The following is a 27,388-nucleotide window of genomic DNA, read 5'->3' on the forward strand; positions in this document are numbered from 1 at the left end:
AGAGATTAAGGCTTTAAATGATAAAGTAGAGAAAATGGACCAAAGGATTATCAAGTCTGAAACGCTACAACCTACGATGATAAAAGACTTGACAAATATCAGACAGAAAATGGAGATATTTGATAATTATACCAAAAATCATAATCTGAGATTTGTTAACTTTCCTAGAATTCAAAATGTTGTTCCTATAGAGATGTTAAAACGTTATTTTCGGGAAGTTTTGAATATTCCAGAACAGAATTTTCCACCATTCTCCCAAGTATATTATATTCCAGGGAAGAACTTGAATCAAGAGACTGAAAAACCGATAGATGTTTCTCTTTTGCTTGAGACCTCTGACACTAAATTAGCAACAGCCGCTACTTTGGTGTCGAGAGTTGCATTATTGCCTGACAAAAATTGGATTTTCCGTTTGTTTTTCCGAAATAAGGACAAACCTTTTTTAGGTCTCAAAGTATTGTTATTTCCTGATGTCTCTAAGGAGACAAGAAGACGGAGGAAACAATTTTTGCTCCTTAGGCCTGAACTCTTGCACTTGGGGGGTACCTTTTTCTTAAGATACCCCTGCAAGTGCATAGTAAGGCTTGGGGAAAAGAAATATGTATTTACAGAACCTGTGCACCTATCAACACTTATAGCCTCAGTTAAAATGGAGAAGCGTTAAAGAAAGGAATAACTCCACTTAGCAGAGATTGTATTATCCTGTACATTGTTTTTTTTTCTTTTTTGATATATCTTTCTCCCCTAGATTTCCTAAAATCTTGGATCCTCATTTATGGACTTGAGTGCCAATTATTTTTTTGAAAATGTAAATTTTATTTACTTTTTCTTTTTTCCTATAAAAAATTACTTGTTAACTGACACTTTCTTACACAAGATGTTTCTTGTAAATATTGATTAAATGAATAAAAAAAAAAAAAAGAAAAAATGGCGCCTATGCGCATTCACCGCCACTTTAGTTCCTGCAGCGCACGCGGTGCCGCCTATGCGCATGCACTGCTGTCTTCCCGCTTGCACGCAGTGCCACTTCCAAAACCAGAGAGTGCGCTGGCTGGATCGGATTCGTGCCTTGCTGCAGATGGTTGGTGGCGTCGCCTGCTTGCCGCTTGTCAGCCGCCTGCTTGCCCGCGCACTCCCAGTCTCCTGTCTCCCATCCCCTCACTGTGCTGCCTGCACTGCTTGAAGCCAAGAGAAGGAGCAGAACGTCGTCCAGAGAGCTCAGCCACAGCCATTGTGGTAGTAAAGTAGCTTACCACACAAGGCTGCTGCGGCTGAGATGAGCTCTCTCGATGACATTCTGCTCCTTGAAGGGAAAAGACGTTATTGGGCCCTTGCTGCCTGGGTCAGCCTTCAGTTGGGAGTGAGACCCCCAGAGTCAGCACTCACCCATGGCCCCAAACAGGAACAGGAGTCACAGGGCCGTGCCAACACGGTAAGCGAGGTAAGCATGGCAGGAGGGCGCCTTCCTCTGGAGGGCGCCCCGCTGCACCATGCTTACCTCGCCCTCTTCTCCCCAGATCCTTTTACTTTTTTTTTTGTTTAAATTTACCTCTATCCGGCGGCAACGTAGCGTTAGTGAGAAGGAGGCGGCGCTCTCCCGCTCCGACGTGTCAGTCTTCCCTTCGCTCAGTTCCGCCTTCTTCTGACATCAGAAATGACGTCAGAAGAAGGCGGGACACTGAGCGAAGGGAAGACTGACACGTTGGGGTGGGGGAGCGCCGCTTCCTTCTCACTAACGCTACGCTGCCGCCGGATAGAGGTAAATTTAATTAAAAAAAAGGAAAAGGATCTGGGGAGAAGAGGGCGGGTAGTGTAGCGATCGTTTTCGGGGGGGGGGGGGCCAACTGCAGGGGGGCGCCGGGGATCCTAGGCATGGCCCTGAGGAGTCAGAATATAGAGCACAGTCTGCAAAGCTCTCAGAGTCTGCACCTGCTACCACATGCATACAAATTTGGTCTGAAGCCCAGTTGCCCAGGTAAAATAAACGCTTTTTAACATGTACAGTGAGTGTTTGCTGGTGGTGGGCTTCTGGGTGGGGGTGGCCTCTTTATAGCCTAGGGGAAGAAAGGTATATTGAATCATTAAATATGCATTTTTCCCCTAGGCAGTGTAGAGCCCATCCCCACCCATAAACCCACCAACAATTAATTAATTTTCTGGGTGGGAGTGCGCTCAATGCCCAGGTTAAAATAATAAAAAAAAAGTTGTATATCTTTTTACGTTGGCGAGTTTTGGGGTGGGGAAGTTCTCTGCTGTGCCCAGCTTAAAATTAAAAAAATGTTTTATATTTAATGTAGGTAGGTTTCTGGATGGGAGTGGGCTCTGCAGTGGTGTGCTTCAGACAAGCCAGACTATGGTGGGATGAGTAGGGGGTAGGACAGGGCTGACACTAGGCTACAGGGAGGGGTGGGGGGGTAGGGTGGGGCTGATGCCTAGGTATGGGATGGATGTGGGGAAGGGGAGGGCTGATGCCAGGTTATAGGGATAGATGGGGGGTACTACTACTGTAGTAGGGCTAACCCTAACCCTAAAAAATGTTTTATATTTAATGTAGGTAGGTTTCTGGATGGGAGTGGGCTCTGCAGTGGTGTGCTTCAGACATGCCAGACTATGGTGGGATGAGTAGGGGGTAGGACAGGGCTGACACTAGGCTACAGGGAGGGGTGGGGCTGATGCCTAGGTATGGGATGGATGTGGGGAAGGGGAGGGCTGATGCCAGGCTACGGGGATGGATGGATGGGGCGGTAGGAAAGGAAGGGTAGGACTAATGCAAGGTTATAGGGATGGATGAGGTGAGTAGGGAAGGGAAGGGTAGGACTGATGTCGGGCTACAGGGAGGAATGGAGGGGTAGGGAAGGACAGAGCTGATGCTGGGCAATTGATGAGGGTTGCCGTTAGTCTGTGTTCTGCATGTGACCAAAGTGATTTTTCTGGCATGTGGTTTGTGTTGGGATCTATATCAGTCTGAGTAGTCTGACTTTTCCAGTGAGACCCGTGTTGCTGTTGTGTATATTCACTGCTGCCTTTTTAAAGGTACTATTATTAGTATTTGTGTGTTCAGAATTCGTGGTAAAGTTTGATACATAGGCTTTGAGTATGTATGTGGTTTATATTGATGCTGGACAGCTGTTGGGCAGACTGTTTATTAGAAATCCTTCATCAAGTGCACTTTAAGGCATTATTTAGGAGTATCTCAAGAAATGGTACTTTCACTTATATACATAGTGCCCACCCATATTTGCTCTGGGCCCACTCAAAATGTCAGGTCTGGCTACGGCACCCTGGGATGTAAATTCAAACCAGGACTGGCTCAAAAGTCGCGCTCCTGGAACTGAGAACTTGGCAGTTCTGCACTGGAGGTAGGGGTGTGTATTGCTGCTTCTTTCCCATCACAGAGAGAAATCGTTGTCTGGATTTCCCTACCTGTGAGCGGAAGTCCCCCTGGGGTGGTGTTATTGTTCCCCCTGGCCGTGCCTCTTTTCATTCCGGTCTTATGTGAATTTATTTCCTTTCTCCTCCAGTCTCGACTTGGGGGGGGGGGGGGGGGGGGTCAGGACAGATACATAACACTCCCTGTCTCCGCCCTTGGGCTGGGTTTCCCAGCAGGACCCTTCCCCCTTCCTCTGTAAAAGTGGGATGTAAGGCGCGTAAGAACAGAACGCGATTCCGAGCTACAACATGGATTAGCTGCCTTGTGCGTTCCCTCGGGAGGTGAGTAGTACTTTGGAGCTGGGGCTGTGAGAAGGGTCAGACCCGAATAGCCGCTCTGAGGGAGAGAAATCCGAAACTCCGTCCAAGAGGAGCCAGGTTTCCTTCCCCCCCCCCCCCCCCCCTCCCCGGAGCAGGGAGAGAGCAGTCCCTGTGCTGGGGGTAGTTGACAGTCTCCCTTCTCTCAGCCTACGTATTGCAAAGGAACTCATTTTTGAGCTGGACTGAGACCTTGCAGGGGAAGGAGGATAGGATAAGTTGTCATCAGATTCGGTGCCCCCCAGGTATTTACTCGGGAGAGATCTGTTCTAGAGTTTTATTTTAGATTCTGTTTTCAGGTTATAGCTGAAGTTTGTTGTTCATAGAACGAGTAAACGGTTTGCTAGTGCTGGAATGAACCCTCTGTCTAAGTGAAGTTAATCTGCTAAATAGTGATCAGAGTGGAGCAATACAAGTCAAGGAGTGCAGGAATAGCCTAATGGTTAAGCAGTGGGCTGCGAACCAGGGAAGCCAAGACTCCAACCCCACTGCTGCTCCTTATGATCTTGGGCAAGTCATCACAACCCTTGCTTCGGGTACAGCCCTCACTGGACAGAAAAATACCTATTGTACCTAATGTAACTCATCTTGAATTACTGAGAAAAGTATGAGATAAATTCAGATCCTAAAAGATGCTTAACTGGTAATGTTTTTATCTACTGTCTTGATTTTATTAACATTTTAAACAAATACACGTTCAGCTCCTTAGCACTCAAGTGAGAAATTTGATTTTTGCAGTCTTCTCATTCTGATCCTGCCTCAGGCTCTCTCTAACTCTGGAGCTAGTCTCTGCAAAAGAAACGTTGATTTTGTAGTTTTTCTGTCTTTTTTTTTTTTTTTTAACCCAATAATTGGATAGAATAATAATGTGTGCAGGGAAATGGGATCTGTATGAAAATGATATAAAGAACATATGATGACCACAAGTGAAGTCACGCTGTTCTTAAAGCACAGCTTTGCAAAACATGGGCCACAAAATCGCTTTTGGGGTCACGATTTGGGTATGCTGTCCATAGAAACGTTATTAGGCTGCGTTTCCAAGGGTTGTGTGGTTTCTGTGGCTGTGATAATGGGGGGGGGGGGGGGGGGGGGGGTCATGACAAAAAGTTTGATAAGCGCTTTCTTAGAGAGATCATTGGGAACCTCAAGGATCCCTAGTTATGACACAGATGCTCCACTGCCTTAGTAAGCAAACCTTTGAGAGGAAAGTCTCCTTCTGCACAAAAGTAAAACTATTTCTTCCCAGAAAGGGTGGTAAATACATGGAACTGCTCCCCCCCCCCCCCCCCCCCCCCCCCAGTGAACACAGAGGAGATAAAAACAGTAATAGGATTTAAGAAAGGATAAGTGGTAAGAGGATAGCAGGGGTTTGGCTGGGGCATGTAGGGCTGCAGTTCAGAGGAGGAGCAGCCTGAATGTGCCTCAGATACTATTAGTAACAGGGATGGAAAATTCTTGTACTGAATCCCTACCCCCCCTCCCCATTCCCCCAGAGCAGAGACGAGAGTAGATAAGAAATGCAGGGCTAAAGCAGGCATTTCTAAATGATACAGTACCATAGGCCGGGGGTAGCCAGATCATATTACATGATGATTTTGTGCTTAAACTGTGTTTTGTATTTTATTTTACAGTAGTAACTGATATAAGTCTTGGATAGGCTTTTCAGCTTGGCAGAATATTAAATTAAATTGGAACCAACAGGCTACAGTGCCCCAGAAGTAATAGTTGGTACCAGCAGGTTTTATGGCTGGGTACTGTCCAGCAAGGCTGAGGGACCCGATGATTGGGTAGCAGTCTGTCTAGTTTTGGCAGTTGTTTTGGATGTAAGACCTCAGGTGAGAGACTGAGTAATGGTTGGTATCCTGGCATGCTCATCCACCCAGGGAGGAAGAAACCAAAATAGACAAGGAATCAGCCTATTAGCAGTTCAGCTTCTGTGGCTTAGAGCTGGGCTATATTCTTTGCAGTGCGCACTGAAAGGGCTGATTGGTCTTTTTATGCCATCACCTACTTTGTTACTCTAGTTAGGTGAATCCTCAGATGCTGGAGGGCTACATTGGTGGACCTTATGGGGAGGTTTCATCTGACAGCTCCAAACTCATGGAAAGCCAAAGTAGATAAGATCTTCCTGCTGTCTTCTGTTGCAATCAATTCTCTATGCCTATCTCAAATCTTACTTCTTGCAACTGAAGATCCTCGGTTCCTGCCTCAGCTTTTAACTTTAATGACTTTGACTCCAAATTCCTTCATTTCCAGTACCATTTTTGCCTCTCTGTCCCCGAGACGCTATTTATCCACCCACCACTTTTGTGAAAAAGCATTTCTGTTTGCTGTTCCTTCATCAGCCCCTTTAGCCAGCATCTCACAACCTCATTATCCTGAAGCTTCCTTTGTCTTGAAAAAATACTTCATCTGCATTATTTATACCTATTTGGACAACTTTGAGTCTGTCATGCCCCTTTTTTTGGAGGGGGTGCATGAATGACACTAGACACTATTATCTGTGGGGGAGGGCTTGTGTCCCAGTTCTGTGTGCCTCTGTCCTAAATGTTACTGCCCTCATGCTGGTAGGTCAGTGGGGTGCTGTTGTGCAGGGCTAGCTGATTGATTGAGAAAAACCCATATCTTTGGAGGGGGACTCCCTCCTCTGCTTGCCGTTTCAAATCCAGACAGCATACAATAACATCTCTGCTGTTGGGTATACAGAGCAAAGCATTCCCTTGCCATGCAAGGTCTGATGTTTGATTCTCTGTTTCAAGGGGTGAGCACAATCTATCTCAGATGTGAGTAGAACCACATTAGATGTTAGTGAGCATCCTTGCACAAATCTGAACACGACATATACTTTTGTGATGTTCATGGTTTCCCACAACTAGGATAGAATTGGCCCATCATATAGTTGTTTCTGGAGGAGATCTGGACTAGGCTTTACTAATGGAGGGGGCAGTTCTTCCAAATATTAATCAACTATTTATAATAACTCTATCCCTTCATCTTTGGGTCTTAAGGCTTTCTTTTCCTCTCTAATATTTTATTGCTTTCAGTTTTTACACATTTTATGGACATGTGCTCCTTTTTTTAAAATTTGTGCCTATTTGTGTTCTGTTAGTCCCTTCTTTCCTGCAGTGTTCAGCTTTTTGTGCTTTTGTCACCTGCAGGACACTCATCGAACGCTATAGTTGTTCATGCAGTGTTCATGTTTCGCTTGAGTTGGTGGGTGGAGGAGTCTGATGCTAAGCAGCACAGCAACACTTTCTGATGTATTTGGATTGATAATAGTGGGCATGGCAGGGCAAAAACTACTTTGCATATTTTATGTTTAAATCATTTTTATTAACAGGAAACCAAAATATACAATTGCCACAGCGCCGGCCGGCCACTGTGGAAACGAATATGCATACATTTATCTTGTTTATCTGCTAACAACTTAATCTACCCCCTTCCCCCCCCCCCTTTTCACTTCACCCTTATCAGTCCGCGGGACTATTTGTTAACTTATCAGTTCTTCACAGTGTCTGAGGGTTGGCCTGATCTCTTGGTATTCCAGTTCAGTTTTTGGAGTATCCTGCGTTTGGACAATGGTTGGAGTGTGTTCCAAAATCTCTCCCAGATCCCCCGAAAGGGATCTGAGTCTTTCTCCGTAAAGTGCTCAATTCCACACAACTCTAGATGTAACAGCTCAATCATTTTAGATCTCCACAAGTCTTTGGTGGGAGCCTGGGTTTCCCTCCAGTTAAGCAAAATCACCTTCTTCCCAACTAACAGCGCCTTTTTCAAAAATCCTATATATCCTGCAGGGATGGGCTTTGTTATGGTTTAAATATCAAATAGAATCAGTGGATTAGCAGTCACTTCTCTCTTCCAGATGCGCCCAACTTCTGTCAGAATGTGCATCCAAAACTGTCGTATGTGCGGGCAAGTCCAGAACAGATGGCCCAAAGTGGCCATTTTGGCCCCACATTTAAGACATGTTCCTGATCCAAATCCTGCTCTCTGTGCTAGAATAGGTGCTATATATGTCCGCATTGCGAACTTACATTGCTGTTCCCAATGCCGTATAAAGGGCGATCTGTGCAGGATGGATAGCAAAAAGCTTTGGAGCATATCACCCATAAATTCAACCTCTAATTCTTGTGACCAGCTCCTCGCTATTTTGCAATAGTCAATATCATCAGTTGTATCCAAGAGGTGCCGATGATGAAAACGTAATGGAACCACATTCTGGGATCCCAAGGTAAGCGCTGTAGATAAAACATCTTGTACATCCTCAATTAAATTTACTGCTCCCAACGATTGCGCATAATGCTGCATCTATGCGTACGCATATTGGTCTGATGGTGACAATCCATGCTCTCTTTGAAGTTTCTCAAAGGGTTTGAGCTGCCCTTCTTCATTCAACAGCTGATAAAGATAATGAACCCCTTTCTGTCTCCAAGTAGCAAATGTCTTTGCTGAGGTTCCATCAGGGAAGTCTGGGTTTAGGTTCAATGAGACAAAGGGGGTGGCAGCCGCTGAGAAGCTATGTCTCCGACACAGCCACTGCCACGTTGCTTGCACCGGGCGCACAAACCAGTTCAGTGGGGCCTTTCCAGCCGATCTCCTGTTGTTGGAATGCATCAAGCAGCTTAAGTGTACCTCGGGTGTAAAGGAGGCTTCTAACTGCGTGTTCATGAAGTGCTGACTTCCCACTAGCCAGTCTTTTACATGCCTCATATTACAGGAGATAGTTAGATACCTAATGTTAAGTAACCCCATTCCCCCATGTGTCTTAGGTTTACATAATACAGTCAGGGGGAGCCGGGGCCGCCTATTGTTCCATAGAAATGCCTGCAACATTGCTTGTAGCACCCTCTCCTCTCTCCCCCGCAGGTACAGTGGCAGCATTTGAAACCTGTATAGCCACTTGGGTGCTATCATCATGTTATATAGAGCTATTCGTCCGGCCAAGGAGAGAGGACAGGACCCCCAAATCCCCAGTAGGCGCCTAGTTTCTGATAGCAAAGGCATTACATTTAAATCGTACATTGTGGACAGGTCAACCGGTACTTCTACCCCCAAATACTTCAGTTGTCCCTCCACCCATTTAAAGGGGAAGGGTCCCACCCAGCCTAGCCTGGTTGCGTCCGAGATTGGGAGTGCCAGAAAGATTCAAACTGAACCCCGAGAGCCCTCCGTATTGTCTGATTTTCTCTAGCAATCTGGCCACCGACGCCCGTGAATCGTCAACCAACACTAATAGGTCATCCGCGTATGTCAAGAGTTTCACCTGTTCGCTTCCAACTTTGCATATTTTAATATTTCCTTAAATGTAATAAAAATCTGACTGCAGGAGAGATCTTGTGATTGTTTTAAACACTGAATTATCTGGTGTCAGTCTCACTGTTGGATTAAGGAGAAATGTGCTCTTCCATTGTGCCTGGGAGCCCCTTTGCTGAGTTCTGCAGTGTACCAACACCCTGCCTATAAAATTTGTAGCCTGATTCGGTTAAGTTGGATTCTTTGATAAGCCAGGAGTGACTGACTCACTAAGGATTGGAAACAGCTGTAGAAAAAATGTGGGGAACATTGGAGATGGCTAGAGCAGGTAAGCAAGAGGCATTTTCTTTCTTTTGTTCTTTTTTTTCTCTCTCTCTAATAGGATATCCTGGGCTGAGTATAGACATTCATAAAAATGAGACATAACATAGTACCAAGTTAAGACATTAAAATTAACAATGTTAAAAATATCCTCTAAACTAAAACTCCAAGCATCCACAACTAACTAAAGCAGAAAAAAGAACTGTCAATTTATAACTAAATGGGAGATAATTAGGCTCCATTTTCAGGAAGCTGGTTAGTGAATGCCATGTGTGTGGTCCAGCCTCAGAAAATGCAGTACGTAATGTTACAGACAGCTTAGCCTGCCTAACAGGAAGGATCACCAATGGGCTTAACAGCCAATTGATATCGCGTTCAGATTTATATCATACAAGCACCTCAGCAATGTAAGAGAGACCAGTTCCGTTCATTGCCTTGAAAATCAAGGAGTGCACCTTAGATTTAACCATTTGAACTGCTGGCAGTCAATGTAAGAAAATGAGTGCAAGAGTGATGTATACCCGAGTTTGATTTGTCCTGCTTTTCTCAGGGCACAGACTGTAAAAGTCTGCCCAGCACTGTGCCTGTACTAAAAGTTCTGAAGCTAATGTCGAAGCCCCTTAAAATTTACACTCCGGCCCCTCCATATCTATTCTGCCCTGATTGTGACTGAATAGATATGGAGGGGCTGGAGTGTAAATTTTAAGGGGCTTCGAACTTTTAGTACAGGAACAGTGCTGGGCAGACTTCTACAATAATAGCCAAGTTGCACCTCTTCCCCCTAATTCTAAAAGTTGGCCTTAACAATTAATTATTGGCACTAATTACAAGTTAGACACATAACTGCCCTTAGTATACTATAAGTTGCATCCCAAATTCCAGAGAATGCAACTCCGTGAAGGGCATGTTGGGCAGTTACAAACCTAGGTTATAAAATACTAGCATTTAGGTGCCTAACTGCCTACAGTTAGGCCCAAGCACTTATACCAACCATTTGGCTGGCATGTACTTTCTTGTAATTGTGGATTTAAATTAGCATTTTATAAATGGCAGTTGTGCACACATCAACCTGGCGCTTAACTTTAGGTACTCTATTAAGAATTACCCAGATTGTGAGGTCTATGAGCAGGGCCAGTATTAGGGGATGGCAAACAGAACAATTGCCCTGGGCACACAGTGCCCAAAGCCTGCCTCAGTCTTATTACAGAGGCAAAGTCTGTAGGTGGGCTTTGGTAACTCCTCCCCAGTTTCTGCCCTGAGCTCCTGCATGTCTTAACACTAGCCTGTCTATAAGGCTTGTGTGTGTGTGTATCGGATTGCATTGGAAAAATCTACACTACAACATGGACTGCACCACCAGTCCTAAATCAAATAGAAATTTAATCTTCTCTCCTTACCCAACAAAGTTTATTTTAAAGAGTGCCAATATACATTTGGTGGTTGATCATAAATATGTGCTTATCCAAGAAATCAGCAGACGCCTACAGTTGTAAGCAGAGAACAAGTCATAGTAGGTGAATGTTTTCTAATATCAACAACTCTGTCTCACTTACATTAAGAACCAGTGTAGAAGAAGCCATCCTTTCACCATCAGACAGTTTGCAAGGAAACAAATGAAACTAATAGGAATTAACAAACAAACTATATACCTTTTAGACTGCAAAATAGCCAAGAGCAGAACTCTGTGGTACTCCATATTTCATTGCACTTGGGGCCCTGTTTACTAAGGAGCGCTAAGGGCACACTAGTGTTTTTAGCGCACGCTTATGATTAGCAAACACTAAAGTCGCCAATAGAAACATGGGCAATTTTAGTGTGTGCTTAAAACGTTAGTGCCACGTCCTAACCCTATTATCGCATCTATTCATCACCTGATCCTGCAACAACGGCTATAACTCATATCACACCTCTTCCAATTTTCCCTATACTTACCCTGACCTTTCCTCTGATTATCTCTGTCTAGTCTAAAACTAGCTCTTAATAATATTATTATTAATAATAATAATATTACCTATCCACACACCTCCATTATTCTGCATCTCCATTACTCTGCTAAGATTTACCTGTTTTTCTCTATACTTTGCTTGTAATCCTATTACTATGTAAGCCGCATTGAACCTGCTATGAGTGGGAAAGTGCGGGGTACAAATGTAACATAAATATTAAACAGGGCCCTTGGTGTGGATTCATCACTATTAGACTATATAGACTTTCTGAATATGGTTAGATTTGACACACCTTACGGAACATCTATTTCAAGGGGAGAATTGCCTGTACAAGTGAGAGATTTATTTAAAACACTTCTAGCCCGCCTATATACTAGGTGACATATTTTGTGGAAAGGGAATGGGACTTGATATACGCCTGTCTGTGGCTTTTGCAACCACATTCAAAGTGGTTTACATAGTATATACAGGTACTTATTTGTACCTGGAGCAATGGAGGATTAAGTAACTTGCCTGGAGTCACAAGGAGCTGCAGTGGGAATCGAACCCAGTTCCCCATGATCAAAGTCTGCTCCACTAACCACTAGATACTCCTCCACTCTAGATGCATTTTTTGCATGGCTCAATAGTCATGACCTTGATTTGAAATGAAATACAGTCTAACAGACAAAATTCCATTCCTGGATATCCTGATCAAGAAGGAATAATACAGGTTCATAATGACACTTTATAGGAAACTGACTGACAGACAAAAATAATTATCTGCATTTCGATAATTACCATAACAGACAACTAAAAAACAATTTACCATGTTGCCACTTTCTAAGATTATGCAACTTATTTGCAGAACTAGAAGATTTCTGTCAACAATCCAGGATGCTTGTAACAAGGTTCAAACATAGGGGATATGCAACTAAATGCATTGAAGATGTATTTTTGAAAGCATTCAGACAACAAAGGGAAGACCTACTTTAGAACAGGAGAAAAAGAAAAGGTTCTGTCAGATCTGGTCTGCAAATTACAGTTCTCATCCATGGCAACTAAAATTAAGAAGATTATTTAAAAAAAACACTGGCACATACTACAACTGTACTCTTGCTTCAGAGACATCACACCGGTCATTGCTTTCTCCTGAAATCAAAATCTTAGGAATCGGCTTGTACTCTCTGCCCTGCCAGATGCAGATAACTCTATTCTGGAATACAGTGGTCATAGCCCCTTGTGGCTCATGTTCTTCTATATGCAAACACTTGTTACTGGTGAGCCTGATGTCGGTGCCTGTCCACCTGCCCACCACCAGGCAAAATGGTAGAGACTATTATAAAGAACAAAATTACAGAGCATATTCAAAAGCATGGGTTAATGAGACAAAGCCAACATGGATTTAGTGAATGGAAATCTTGCCTCACCAATCTATTACATTTCTTTGAAGTGGTGAATGAACATGTGGATAAAGGTGAGCCGGTCAATTATTATATATCTGGATTTTCAAAAGGCATTTGACAGAGTACTCATGAAAGACTCCAGAAGAAATTGGAAAGTCATGGGATAGGAGGTAGTGTTCTATTGCGGAATAAAAAGATAGAAAACAGTATTCTCAATGGGTAGATAGTGGGGTTCCGCAGGGGTTTGTGTTGGGACCGCTTCTTTTTAACATATTTATAAATGATCTAGATATGGGAATAACTAGTGAGGTAATTACATTTGCCGACGACACAAAGTTATTCAAAGTTGTTAAATTGCAAGAGGATTGTGAAAAATTGTAAGACTATCTTATGAGGCTGGGCATCCAAATAGCAGATGTTTAATTTGATATAGTGCAAAGTGATGCATGTGGGAAAGAGGAACCCAAACTATAGCTATGTGATGCAAGGTTCCATGTTAGGAGTCACCGACTAGGAAAAGGATCTAGGAGTCATTGACGATACTTTGAAACACTGTGCTCAGTGTGCTGTGGCGGCAGAGAAAGCAAATAGAATGTTTTATTAGGAAACAAATGAAAAACAATAATGAAGACGTTATAATGCCTTTGTATTGCTCCATGGTGCAACCGCACCTCGAATATTGTGTTCAGTTCAGGTCACCATATCTCAAAGATATAATGGAATTAGAAAAGGTACAGAGCAGGACAACAAAAATGATAAAGGGGATGGGACGACTTCCCTATGAGGGAGAAAAGACGGCTGAGGGGAGATATGATAGAGGTATATAAAATACTGAGTGGAGTGGTCTGGGTAGACGTGAATCGCTTGTTTACTCTTTCCAAAAATACTAGGACTAGGGGGCATGCAATGAAGCTACTAAGTAGTAAATTTAAAATGAATTGGAGAAAATATTTCTTCATTCAATGTATAATTAAACTCTGGAATTCGTTGCCAGAGAATGTAATAAGCAGTTACCTTAGCGGGATTTTAAAAAGGTTTGGATGGCTTCTTAAAGGAAAAGTCCATAGACCATTATTAAAATGGACATGGGGAAAATCCAGTGCTTTTTTTCTAAGATAAGCAGCATAAAAAGTATTATTTTTTGGGGATCTTGCCAGGTACTTGCGACCTGGGTTGGCCATTGTTGGAAACAGGATGCTGGGCTTGATGGACCTTCGGTCTGTTCCAGTATGGCAATACTTTTGTGCTTAATATCTGACTTAGTGCCATCTTTAAAAACACAGCTCCAATGGTAATAAGTGACTTCTCATTAGGTTTTTTTTTCATTTAATTTCTAGTTTAACATTTTTTTGGCCCCTTAGCTGAGTTTCCACTTCATTTTTTATGGTGTCCAACTGGTGACATGTTTTATTCATTTATTTTAGATAAGCTTTTTCAAAAGTTTGGCAACTTTTTTATATTGGCTATCACAGCATGTACTACTGATAATTTTGGCTTAAACACCACATCATCTGCTGGTCTGTTTTTTTCACAGTCTAACCGATTTATTTTAGACATTTTTAAATTGGTTCCTATTGTGGACTTCTTTTTATTAGTTTTTAATAACAAAGAGCTTAGGCAGTTTAATAACCATTGTGTTCATTGAGCACCACACTATTTTAAATTTTACAGCTGATTTTGCCATCCCTCTTTCCAACAGTTGTCTCTTGCAGCCCGTGTCTGTGTTTCATTTATTTTTCTCCTTACTCCTCGTTGCATTGCATACAGGCACATTTATTTATTATCACTTGGTTCTCTTCACTATCTGGTTCAAAATTATCATAGTATATGGATATGTTTTCTTTTGTCCTGTTTCATCACTGCGGTATATATTTATTTTATGTATCCCATTTTATTAAGCACTGTGTTCACAATTTTCGCCATGTAAATTTGGTGTCATCTTTTTTTTTTTTTTTTTTTCTGGTTTGGTTATTTTTTTGTATTTACGTCTCTTTTACATGTACATTTGTTTATAGACGCAAGGAAAATTGTTCATTTTATTTGTATTTTTCTTGTACTCTACGTACCTACTGTAACAGATCCCTGAGGAATGCTTTTGCTGCCAAAACACAACCTGTGTTGGATCAACAGGGCTGCCAAGAGACAAAGCCAGGCCTGGGGCAAACAATACACCCGTGCCTGCCTTCTGCCGCCTCCTGTCCACCTGCCCACCACCAGCGCCGCCCTTCGCCTGGTTCAATATCTTTCATCTTTCCCTCCTCCCCTTGGCAGTATTCTGTGGGCTACTGAGCTAGCAACATCAAAAAAAGAAGCAACGTCTCTGGCTGGCCTCCAAAGTGTTTTCTCTGCTGTGTTCCACCTGTGTGGACACAGGAAGTTGGAGGAGGCAGGACAAAGCAGAGGGAACATTTCCAAGGCCAGCCAGAAGTGGGTTGCTTTTCTTTTTTGATGTTGCCAGTAGCTTGCAGGAACACTGCCAATGGGAGGAGGGAAAGACGAGAGAGATACTGAACTGGGCAGGGGCAAATTTAATGCTGATTTGATATTTATGCCACCCCATAGCGATGCTTTTGGCCAGGCCCCTCCTTGGAGGCTGGGTGCGGGGGAATCTTGCCCCCCCCCTCTCAGCGGCCCTGTGGGTCAGGTCTGTTCATGTGTCCTTTGCATCTTGGAGAATAAAGCTTTTACTTTTAAGAACCATTGGACTTCTGGACTTTATTTTGGAACAACATTGGTTGGCGTCTTCCACCCCTTCCTTTCTTGACTCCATATTTCAGCATACTTGGTGTGGATTCATCACCATTAGACATGGATTTCTGAGTATGGTTAGATAAGAGATCAAAACCATTCCTTGTCATCAAGCAGATGAAGCCATTACGTATGGGTTGTGTCCATCAACCAGCAGGGGGAGATAGAGAGCACTCAACTTTTCACAGTGCCTCATGGCCAGCCAGCTCCACTGCCTCTTCAGTATTCTCTATTTCCCCAAGCAGGGTGGCTGCAGTTTCTTCGAGCTCCATCAAAAATCTGCCTGGGGGTGGCTCCTGGCTTGCCAGTTGTTAGCCGGGGTGTTAGAGGCTATAGCAGCTTCGCTTTGAAGGCACATAGGTTAGCCCTTTCCCTGCCTTACCCATGCCCCCGTGGATGTGGACATATTAGCTTGCTTTTCCCTGTCCTTTCCCACTCAGTGGATGCAGGCACATTGGTTCGCCTTTCCCTGCCTTTCCCACTCATCTGAGCCTCCGGAGTTCTTATTACCTCTGCTTTCCTCACAGTGTTTAAAAAAAAAAAAAAAAAAATGGAACAGAGGTTTTCCTTTGATTCTTCTATGGGACTGGAGCTGTGATACTCGGTCCGGTGAGGTAAGAGTGTTTTCTAACTCCTCCGGGGTGGGCCCGCGATTGGGGCGTTGCTGGCGCGAAACCGCCATTTTGAATTTTCCCGCCGTTTTCGGCGATGGCTGCAGAGAATGTAAAGCGCTGTTCCCGGTGTGGCAAGCGCAAATCAGCAGCGGGGCTCTGTAAATCGTGCTGTACAGGTGTAAGAGCCGGCCCGAGCATGGCAAGCGATGATTCTTCCTGCTCAGAGCTGGCAGCAGACGCCATTTTGAATTCTCCGCATGGCGCGGCCTCCGTAGAGATGGAGAGCCCTGAGCCCGGGGGGGGGGGGGGACCTCGAATTGAGGCTATTCAGGGAGCGGCTAGCCCAGGACGGGATCTGGGTGCCCAGGGTGAGTTTTTCTCCCCTGATTTTGTGTTATTTTTGCATAAAGCATACATGCTGAAAAGAGCTCTCCCTCAAGGGTTGACTGAGGCCCCTTCTATTGTCTCCCCCCCCCCCCCCCCAGTGGATTCTGGCCTGGGACTGCCCGCTGAGGCTATTTTCCCTGATAATTGGCATAAAGAAAAGCGTAGAAGGGCTAATTCCCCTTCAGATTGTGGTGCACCTCCTCCCCCCCCCCCCCCCCCCCCCCCGTGGTCGGGCTGTGAGGATTCGTTCTGGCAGGCCTTCGTGGTCTGAGGAGCCAGAGTCAGGTGCAGAATTACCACAGGATCTGGATGATCCCTCCGCGGTGAGGATTTTCCACCGTGATGAGCTGCCAGCGCTTATTTCAGATGCCCTATAGGCCCTTTCTGTTGAAGAACCTGACAGTGGCACAGCCTCCTCTGTGAATCCTAGGATGGCTAGTACCAAAAAGCCTGCTCGAGCCTTTCCTTTGCATGACTCCATCCAAGAGCTTATTTCCGCTCAGTGGGCTGACCCTGAGGGACCTTTGAAAGTTTCCAGGGCTATGGGGCAATTATACCCTCTGCGTGAGGAGCATTTGGCTCGCTTTGCAATGCCTAAAGTAGATGCCCTAGTCACTGCGGTGACAAAGAGAACTACCCTCCCTGTGGAAGGAGGAGTTGCCCTGAAGGATATACAAGACTGTAGGCTGGAAGCAGCACTTAAACGATCCTTTGAAATTGCAGATCTTACTGTTCGGGCGTCTGCATGCAGTTGTTATGCTGCTAGAGCCTGCCTGGTGTGGTTGCAACAGGCAGTGGAACAGCCCGGAGATGGAGCGGAGCCTTTCTCGGATGTGGCTCCGCGGCTGGAGTAGGCCTTGTCCTTTTTGGCTGATGCCCTTTATGATATTGTCAGAGCTTCAGCTAAACAAATGGCAGTAGCAGTGGCGGCTCGCCGTCTTATTTGGCTACGACGTTGGGCAGCGGACATGGCCCTCTAAAGGTTGGTGAAGTTGCCCTTTCAAGGCCTTCTCCTATTTGGTGAGGAGTTGGAAAAAAAAATTGTTCAAGGCCTGGGAGATCCTAAACCCCAGCGCTTGCCCGAAGATAGGCCGAGGCCTTCCTCCAAGGCCCAGGCGGTCCACTCCTCTTATAGACCTCGCTTCCGTGAAGCTAGAAGGTACCGCCCGGGGCATTCTGCTGGGTTCACTTCTCGTGCCCGTTTTTCAGCAGAGGAACTCCTTTCGCTCGGACAAGCGTTCCGCAGCCACCGGCTCTAGGCCTGGAGTTCAGGGGTGACCCTCTCAATGATGGTTCGCCGGCCCCCTCCTCACTTCCTGTCATCGGAGGACATCTTTCCCTCTTTGCCGAGGAGTGGGCTAATATTTCCTCAGATCAGTGGCTTCTGGACCTGATCAGAGATGGCTACAGAATAGAATTCAACGCCCCAGTAAGAGACGTGTTTGTGGAGTCCCGATGCGATTCTGCCGCCAAACGGGCGGCGGTAGAGGAGACTTTGCAAGGTCTGATTCAGTTAGGGGCTGTGTCCCCGGTACCTCCCGCTGAACACGGCTACAGCCAAAACTCCATCTACTTTGTGGTGCTGCGAAAAGGTGGGTCTTTTCGCCCTATTCTGGACTTAAAAGAATTAAACAAGTCCCTGAGAGTGTGGCATTTCCACATGGAAACCCTGCGCTCCGTCATTGCTGCTGTACAGCCAGGAGAGTTTCTGAAAGAAGCTTACTTGCACATACCAAATTGGCCCCCGCACCAGAAGTTTCTGAAGTTTGCGGTGTTGGGAAAACATTTCCAGTTCCAGGCCTTGCCTTTTGGCCTCGCCACAGCTCCCCGAACCTTTTCGAAGGTAATGGTGGTAGTAGCTGCTTTGCTCAGGCGAGAAGGTATCAGGGTTCACCCGTACCTAGACGACTGGCTCATCAGAGCAGACTCTGTAACAGAGAGCTATCAAGCTACAGCCAGAGTGGTCTCAGTACTTCAGTCTCTAGGCTGGGTCGTCAATATGGCCAAAAGTCACCTGACCCCCTCACAATCTCTAGAATATTTGGTGGCCAGGTTCGACACAGACTCGGGCTATGTATACCTACCCAAGCTAAGGCGGTGCAAGCTTCAGAATCAGGTCCGTCTGCTCCTGAGGATGCCCCGCCCGCGAGCTTGGGACATTGTCCAGCTGCTGGGATCGATGACAGCCACATTGGAAGTGGTGCCCTGGGCGAGAGCGCACCTGAGACCTCTACAGTATTCCCTACTTCAAAGATGGTCTCCAGTTTCTCAGGATTATCAATGCAGACTTTCTTGGCTCTCTGCGGCCCGACTCAGCATGGAGTGGTGGTTCTCAGACAGCATGCTGCGGCGAGGAATGCCGCTGGTGCTCCCCGATTGGTGTCTAGTAGTGACAGATGCCAGCCTGAAGGGCTGGGGCGCACATTGCAAGGCGAAGCATGCCCAGGGTCTCTGGACACCCGAGGAGTCGGAGTGGTCCATCAACCGCCTGGAGTTGAAAGCGGTGTTTCAGGCGCTTCTGGCCTTTCAAGTGACCCTGGAAGGATTGGCTGTCAGAGTGATGTCGGACAACACGACAGCAGTGGCCTACATAAATCGACAAGGCGGCACTCAGTGCAGAGCACTGGCCGCGCAGGCCGAACAGATTTGCCACTGGGCCGAGCTGCATCTTCAGTTTCTGTCGGCAGCTCACATTGCAGGTCAGAGCAACGTGCAAGCCGATTATCTAAGCAGGCATCAGATCGATCCAGCAGAATGGGAACTAGCAGACGAAGTATTCCTGCAGATATGTGCCAAATGGGGTAAGCCCGTGATGGATCTTATGGCGACAAGTTCAAATGCCAAAGTCCCGTGCTTCTTCAGCAGACTGAGAGATCCTCGCTCGGCAGGATTGGATGCCTTGACTCAGCCCTGGCCTCCGGGCCTACTATATGTGTTCCCTCCGTGGCCCTTGATAGGGTGCGTGCTCCTGCGGATTCGGTTGCACCCAGAAGTGGTCCTCATCGCCCCGGATTGGCCCAGGAGGCCTTGGTATGCAGACCTCCGACAGATGCTAGTGGAGGCTCCCCTTCCGTTAACTCTGGTACCGAACCTGTTGTCACAGGGCCCGGTAGCCATGGAGGACGCCTGCCGCTTTGGTCTTATGGCATGGCGATTGAGAGGGCGCAATTGAGGGACAAAGGCTATTCAAACACAGTCATTTCCACTCTCCTGCAGGCCCGCAAGCGTTCCACTTCCGTGGCTTATGCCAGGATTTGGCGCCAGTTTGAGTCTTGGTGTGCTTCAAAAGCAATCACACCCATGCGGGCTCCTGTCTCGCCAATTCTGGACTTTTTGCAGGATGGTGTACAAATAAGGCTTGGCCTATAATTCCCTGCGGGTGCAAGTGGCAGCGTTGGCCTCCCTTCGTGGTAAGGTTGAAGGCGTGTCTTTAGCTGCTCATCCAGATGTGGCACGGTTTCTTAGTGGGGTGCTTCGGCTCCGGCCTTCCGTGCGAGCACCCTGTCCAGCTTGGAACCTGGGGCTAGTTTTGAAGGCCCTGCAGGCTTCTCCTTTTGAGCCGCTTTGGCAAGCATCGGAGAAGGATTTGACACTAAAGGCCGTTTTTCTTGTGGCCATTACTTCGGCGAGACGGGTGTCAGAGCTCCAGGCACTGTCCTGTAGGGACCCATTTCTGCAATTCTCAGAGTCCGGGGACATGGTTCGGACCGTGCCTTCCTTCATGCCTAAGGTGGTTTCAGCGTTTCACCTAAACCAGCCTATTTTCTTGCCCTCCTTTGATAAGGAGGAGTTTCCAGAATCTTTTGGGCAGTTGCACCTGTTGGATGTGCGCAGGACTCTGCTGCAGTATCTGCGAGTTACTATCTCTTTCAGGATCTTTGATCATCTGTTTGTTTTGCTATCAGGTCCTCGCAGAGGGTCTCCAGCGTCTAAAGCCATTATTGCCCGCTGGCTCAAAGAAACTATCTTTTCAGCTTATCTGCTTGCCGGCCGGTCTCCGCCTGTAGCCTTTAAGGCGCATTCTACCAGAGCGATTTCTTCCTCTTGGGCTGAAACTGGAGCACTCTCTCGTCAAGAGATATGCAGTGCAGCAACATGGGCTTCTAAGCTCTCTTTTGCCCGACATTACAGGCTGGATGTGGCTGCTAGGAGGGATGCGCGTTTTGTAGCACAAGTGCTAGCGCGTGGTGTGACCTGTTCCCACCCTATATAGGGATTGCTTTGTTACATCCCATACGTAATGGCTTCATCTGCTTGTTGACAAAGAAGGGAAAATTAGGTTCTTACCTTGGTAATTTTCTTTCCTTAGTCATAGCAGATGAAGCCATGAGCCCTCCCTGTATGATTGTCTGTATGCTGTGAATCTGTTTCAGGTTCTGTTCTTGTTTCCTGAAGTTCCTTCCTTGGGAGAAAGTTGGAAAACAGTCTTCAGGATTCATGTTCACGTTTAGGAGGATGAGTCCATTCCCTCCAGTTTATGTTTTGGAGGATGAGTTTATTCCCTCCAGGAGGTTGCGTGAATCCCCTCCAGTTATACAATAAGGAGGACGAGTTTATTCCCTCCAGGAGGATGTGTTCATTCCCTCTTTTTGAGTTCATGCCCTTGTTAAGGGGCCATTGTTCGCTGTGAGGAAAGTTCATGTTATTCCTATTGCGGTTTGCCATACTGCTTTGGAAGATTCAAATACTGAAGAGGCAGTGGAGCTGGCTGGCCATGAGGCACTGTGAAAAGTTGAGTGCTCTCTATCTCCCCCTGCTGGTTGATGGACACAACCCATACGTAATGGCTTCATCTGCTATGACTAAAGAAAAGAAAATCACCAAGGTAAGAACCTAATTTTCCCTTCTAACTCTTGCCCACCCAATCCCAGCAACCACAGATGCAAAAGCAAGATGAAACTGTGCATTAAATGTAATGCTACTACAATGTCAAATGGCGGCATCAACTCTCAAGTACAAATTCTTCTTGTGGGTTGTTCCTGACATCTAAGGGGTGAGCAGGAAGTTGAAGATCAAACCATTTTGCCCTGCTGTTCTGGGAAACATCCCTCCTGTGCTTTTTCTGGTTCTGCTTTCAAGGTTTAAAAGAAATTAATGAACTCTGACCCCTTCTGAAACTCACAACATCCCCACACTGGAGAGATCTTTATTTCAGGTTTGGGTGCAAATTTGAAGCCTCTTTTTCTCTTCTGCGCTCCTCCTAGTGGTGGTGGTGGCAGCGGCGGCAGCAGCCATCTCTCTCTCTCTCTCAACTAAGAGTGATAATTGGGAGGGGGGCTCCCTAATGAGGTGTTGGGGAGACTTTGATCTCATGGGCTGATATTCAAAACCTAGCACCGGCATTGAGAGGCAATTAGTGCTGGACTAGTGCCAGTATTAATGTGCAGTGCAAATTTCATTTAAATGTTGGCAAATGGATGCAAATGAGGTCATTCGCAATTCCCTCCCAATGATCAGAGAAACAGCATACAAAAACCCCTGCCCTAATGCTGAAAACCTACCCCCTGCTCTGAGGACACCTGTGCTGGCCTCTGAGCACCGGTGGTGAGGAACACACACATGCAAGTCCGAGCAAAACCAAAAGTGGAAGCACACATTAGCGCCAGAGGTGTAGTGGCTGCTCACTCAAGTGTGTGCCCAAACAGATTTTAAATAAAATGGTGTCTACGCAGATCAGCCCTTCAGCTTCACACTGATGCCTATTTTACAAAATGTATGCACCCCCTTGTCATCAAAACCTGGCTATGCTGGCGCCTGTTTTCTACATTTAAATATAAGCTTTAAGTGAAAACATTTTTTTTGAAAAGCTTATATTTTAGGGAGCAAAAGAATGGCACTGATGTGCCTGCACTTCAGCGTTTGAATGGGCATGCGCATGGAAAATCAGATCAATAACCTTAGAAAAAAAAATCTTTTTTACATTCCATCAGTGAAGATCTGTAAGATCTTTTTTTTCACCCAGAGCACTTTTGACTGTTACTTCAAGCTATATTATTGTCCCAGGTGGACTATTGTAATGTTTTGTATGTGGATATTGTCCACAAGATTAGAAATAGGATTCAATTCTTTCAGAATACAGCTGTGAGAATGATTTTTGGCTGTAAAAAACATTTGACCATCAGGCTTATTTTCAAAAGAGATCGCCGGCGATCTTCCGACACAAATCGGGAGATGGCCGGCCATCTACTAAAACCGGCCAAATCGGTATAATCGAAAGCCGATTTTTGGACACACTCGCTGGCATTCCGTTGCGGAGGCGGCCAAACTTCAAGGGGGCGTGTCGGCAGGGTAGCGCAGGCGGGATGTGGGCGTGCTTATGAGATGGCCGGCTTCAGCTGATAATGGAAAAAAGAAAACCGGCGATGACGAGCATTTGGCCAGTTTTACTTGGTCTATTTATTTTCACGACCAAGTCTCAAAAAGGTGCCCAAACTGACCAGATGACCACCGGAAGGCATCGGGGATGACCTCCCCATACTCCCCCAGTGGTCAAGAACCCCCTCCCACCCCCAAAAAAACCTTTAAAACATTTTTTTGCCAGCCTCTATGCCAGCCAGCTCCATGACAGCAGTATGCAGGCCCCTGGAGCAGATTTAAAGCCAGGTGCACTAAACTGCACGGAAGAGTCCTTCCCTTACCAATCCCGTAGCAAATCGATAAGGGAAGGGCATGCATGAAGGAAATAGCAGAATGAACAGTAAGAAAAGTAATTAACTGAGCAAGGGCTTGAGGGCAACAACTATTAATTATTTTGAAAACCCAACATGCCACCTTAAATTCAATGCGAGCATCTATTGGCAGCCAATGCAAGACCCTTAATAGCAGGGTCACGTGGAGGGGCATAATTGATAGGCGCTGGCCAAATAGATGGCCGGCCATCTATTTTGGCGGCGCCGCCGCAAAGAGCTGTCCGGAACCGTATTATTGAAAAAGATGGCCGGTCATCTTTTGTTTCGATAATACGGTTGGGGCCGGCCAAATGCCATAGATCGCCGGGTTTGAGATGGCCGACTTTGTTTTTCAGCGATAATGGAAACTGGAAACTTCCTTCCCTAGGAGGGGAAGCCAGTCAGCCAGCTCGTAAAAAAAAAAAAAGTATCTTGCTGATCAGTTATGTTATGACTTACTTGTTCTGGAGTGCTGTATTTTGTGTTCTCCGAGGACAAGGAGGCTGATTGTTCTCACGACTGGGTTGACATCCACGGCAGTCCCCACCAACCGGAACAAAACTTCGCGGGCAGTCCCGCACGCAGGGCACGCCCACCGCGCATGCGCGGCCGTCTTCCCGCCCGTGCGCGACCGTTCCCACTCAGTCTTTTCTTTTCCGCACTGGAGAGAGCCGTGTTCGTCTCTCTCTCTGTCAGCCCCGGAAACCGGATTGCGCTTTCGCCGCGAATTTTCTCTTTTTTCGTTGTTCTCCGTTTTTTTCTATTTAGTTTCTTAAAAAAAACAAAAAAAAAACGCTGAACTTTGTTTCCCTCGTCTCTTAGCGGGGGAGTCGCGTTGTGGCCTAGTGGCCGTGCGGTCGATTTATTTTCGAGGTGTGAATTTTACCGCCACCATCGACGACTTTGACTTCGCCGACGCGATTTTTCCGTCGATGTCCTCAAAGGTCCCGAGTGGATTTAAAAAGTGTGGTCGGTGCGGCCAGCATATCTCGCAGACCGACACTCACGCTTGGTGCCTCCAGTGCCTCGGGCCGGAGCACGATACCAAGACGTGTACCTTGTGTCTCGGTCTCCGGAAACAGACACAAGTAGCGAGGCAAGTTCTTCGGGACCGTCTTTTTGGAACTTGCGCCGGCCCCTCGACGTCGACTTCGACGGCATCGGTATCGATGGCTGGTTCTTCGGTACCGGTATTGATGTCCACGAAATCGGCACCGACGGCATCGACCCCAGGAGCACAGGTCCCGTCGGCCCACCGGCTCTCTGGAGACGGCAGGGGTGAGAGGCCGCGTGGGCAATCGGCCCCGGTCATTCCCTCTACCCAGGGCCCTCGGGACCGAACCCTGTCGGACCCGATCGCTCGAGGCCGAGGGGGATCTACTTCCTCTTCGTCGGTTCCACCGAGCGCCGATGACGGGCACCGCAAGAAGGCGAAGAAGCACCGTCATCGGTCGCCCACGACGCATCCGGCTCCCGGCGCCAGGGATGAGTCGACGCCGAGGAAGCGGCAGCGTCGAGAGGAGAGGTCCCCCTCTGTAGTAGAGGTACCGCCACGGCAGGGTGCCAGCACTTCGGTGCAGTCTCCTGGACCCGAACAGCTTCCGGCACCGACGCCTCTACCGGCCCCCTCGTCTTTCCTGACAGCGGGCCTTGACGAGTGCCTCCGAGCCATCCTTCCGAGGATCCTGGAAGGGCTGATGCGCCAGACTGTGCCGGTGCCGGGGGTGCTTGCACCCTCGGCACCGTTGATGGAGGCGCCGGCGTGCTCTAGCCCGGTGCCGAGGCCTTCGACGCCGCTTGCGGCGCTGGTCTTGACTGCCACGCAGGTGGAGTCCCCGTCGATGTCGATGGAGGGAGCTTCATCCCCGCCGGTGCGGGAGTCCACCGCTCGACGACGCCACCGAGGTCTCGGTGCCTCGAAGTCGAGCCGGGCCCGGTTGAGGACTGAGCTGCAGGAGCTCATGTCCGACACCGAGGAAGAGGCCTCGTGGGGGGAGGAGGAGGACCACAGATATTTCTCCTCAGAGGAGTCTGTGGGCCTTCCCTCCGACCCCACTCCTTCACCAGAGAGAAAGCTCTCCCCACCTGAGAGTCTCTCCTTTGCCTCCTTCATTAGGGATATGTCTATTTGCATTCCCTTTCCCGTGGTCTCTGTGGATGAGCCGAGGGCTGAGATGCTCGAGGTCCTCGACTATCCATCACCACCTAGAGAGTCCTCCACGGTGCCGTTGCATAATGTCCTCAAGGAGACACTGCTTCGGAACTGGTTGAGACCATTATCTAATCCCACCATCCCCAAGAAAGCAGAGTCCCAATACAGAATCCACTCGGACCCAGAGTTAATGCGGGCCCAACTGCCTCATGACTCGGCGGTCGTGGACTCTGCTCTCAAGAGAGCACGGAGTTCGAGGGATACCGCTTCGGCGCCCCCGGGGCAGGAGTCTTGCACTCTGGACTTGTTTGGGAGGAAAGCCTACCAATCTTCCATGCTCGTGACCCGCATCCAGTCTTACCAGCTCTACACGAGCATCTACATGCGGAATAATGTGAAGCAACTGGCGGACCTGGTCAACAAGCTCCCTCCGGAGCAGTCCAGGCCTTTTCAGGAGGTGGTCAGGCAGCTGAAGGCGTGCAGAAAGTTCCTGTCCAGGGGTATATATGACACCTGTGACGTGGCATCTCGTGCTGCGGCCCAAGGTATAGTGATGCGCAGGCTCTCATGACTGCGTGCCTTTGACCTGGACAACCGCACCCAGCAGAGACTGGCCGACGTCCCTTGCCGGGGGGATAATATTTTTGGCGAGAAGGTCGAGCAGTTGGTGGACCAACTACATCAGCGGGAAACCGCCCTCGACAAGCTCTCCCACCGGGCGCCTTCAGCATCCACCTCAGCAGGTGGACGTTTTTTCCCGGGCCAGGCAGGCTGCGCCCTACGCCTACAACAAGCGTAGGTACACCCAGCCGGCCCGAAGGCCTCACCAGGCACAGGGACAGGCCCAGCGCACTCGTTCCCGTCAACAGCGTGCGCCTAAGCAGCCCCCTGCACCTCCACAGCAAAAGCCGGGGACGGGCTTTTGACAGGATCCATGGGAACATAGCCGCCATCAAAGTGTCCGTGCCGGACGATCTGCCAGTCGGAGGGAGGTTAAAACTTTTTCACCAAAGGTGGCCTCTTATAACCTCCGACCAGTGGGTTCTCCAAATAGTGCGGTGCGGATACGCCCTGAATTTGGCCTCCCCTCCACCAAATTGTCCTCCGGGAGCTCAATCCTTCAGCTCCCAGCACAAGCGAGTACTTGCAGAGGAACTCTCCGCCCTTCTCAGCGCCAATGCGGTCGAGCCCGTGCCACCCGGGCAGGAAGGGCAGGGATTCTATTCCAGGTACTTCCTTGTGGAAAAGAAAACAGGGGGGATGCGCCCCATCCTAGACCTGAGAGGCCTGAACAAATTCCTGGTCAAAGAAAAGTTCAGGATGCTTTCCTTGGGCACCCTTCTGCCAATGATTCAGAAAAACGATTGGCTATGTTCCCTGGATTTAAAGGATGCATACACTCACATCCCGATACTGCCAGCTCACAGACAGTATGTCAGATTCCGTCTGGGCACACGGCACTTTCAGTATTGTGTGCTGCCCTTTGGGCTCGCCTCTGCCCCACGGGTGTTCACCAAGTGCCTCGTGGTGGTTGAGGCGTATCTACGCAAGCTGGGAGTGCACGTGTTCCCATATCTCGACGATTGGCTGGTCAAGAACACCTCGGAGGCAGGAGCTCTCCGGTCCATGCAGTGCACTATTCACCTCCTGGAGCTGCTGGGGTTTGTGATAAATTACCCAAAGTCCCATCTCCAGCCAGTTCAATCTCTGGAATTCATAGGAGCTCTGCTGAATTCTCAGATGGCTCAGGCCTTCCTTCCCGAAGCGAGGGCCAACAACCTCCTGTCCCTGGCTTCCCGGACCAGAGCGTCTCAGCAGATCACAGCTCGGCAGATGTTGAGACTCCTAGGTCATATGGCCTCCACGGTTCATGTGACTCCCATGGCTCGTCTTCACATGAGATCTGCTCAATGGACCCTAGCTTCCCAGTGGTGCCAAGCCACCGGGAATCTAGAGGATGTCATCCGCCTCTCCACCAGTTGCCGCACTTCACTGCTCTGGTGGACCATTCGGACCAATTTGACCTTGGGACGCCCATTCCAAATTCCACAGCCCACGAAAGTGCTGACGACGGATGCGTCCCTCCTGGGGTGGGGAGCTCATGTCGATGGGCTTCACACCCAAGGACTGTGGTGCCTCCAGGAAAAGAATCTTCAGATCAACC

General features: G+C 47.6%; 1 protein-coding gene across 1 annotated transcript in view; it reads left to right on the plus strand.

Moving 5' to 3' along the window:
* The first annotated feature begins 3,671 nt into the window (after positions 1-3,671).
* EXOC3L2 (exocyst complex component 3 like 2) overlaps positions 3,672-27,388 on the plus strand; it is a 419,752-nt gene continuing 396,035 nt past the window's right edge. The window contains exon 1 of the mRNA XM_030219236.1: positions 3,672-3,711. The gene's annotated coding sequence lies outside the window, so the exon portion shown is untranslated. The remainder of the gene's footprint in view (positions 3,712-27,388) is intronic.

Source organism: Microcaecilia unicolor, chromosome 11 (assembly GCF_901765095.1).
Source record: "Microcaecilia unicolor chromosome 11, aMicUni1.1, whole genome shotgun sequence".
In the NCBI taxonomy this organism is placed as follows: Eukaryota; Metazoa; Chordata; class Amphibia; order Gymnophiona; family Siphonopidae; genus Microcaecilia; species Microcaecilia unicolor.